The sequence below is a fragment of the Geospiza fortis genome, unplaced genomic scaffold, assembly GCF_000277835.1.
Source record: "Geospiza fortis unplaced genomic scaffold, GeoFor_1.0 scaffold344, whole genome shotgun sequence".
Classification (NCBI taxonomy): domain Eukaryota; kingdom Metazoa; phylum Chordata; class Aves; order Passeriformes; family Thraupidae; genus Geospiza; species Geospiza fortis.
Window position 1 is genome coordinate 16,190 of NW_005054584.1, and position 413 is coordinate 16,602.

Below are 413 nucleotides of genomic sequence, written 5' to 3' on the forward strand. Positions count from 1 at the left end.
AGGTGCCGTGGGATTGCTGGTGCTCGTGTCTGCTTAAAAAAAGGGGGGGGCCCTGCCAGGCCCCCCATGCACCCACCCCGGTCCCCACGGCCCCATCCCCTACCCAGGAAGGAGTATTGACCCCCCCCAAAATAAACCCAAACCACACCAAAATGTACAGCGTGGCCTGGCTGGGGAGAGGCCCCCGGGGGGAAACATAACTGGTGTTAACTGGGGTTAACTGGGGTTAACTGGGGCAAGGGGAGCTCTGGTGTCCCCCCCCCGCCAGGATTTGGAAGGAAGGGAGAGGAGCAGCTTCACCAGAGACAGAGAGGAAAATCGGGAGGTGGGGAAGGAGGGCAAGGAAAAAGGGGAAAAAGAAAAATAAAAGATGGATATTTCTTTTTTTATAAAAAGGAAAAAAAAAAAAAACC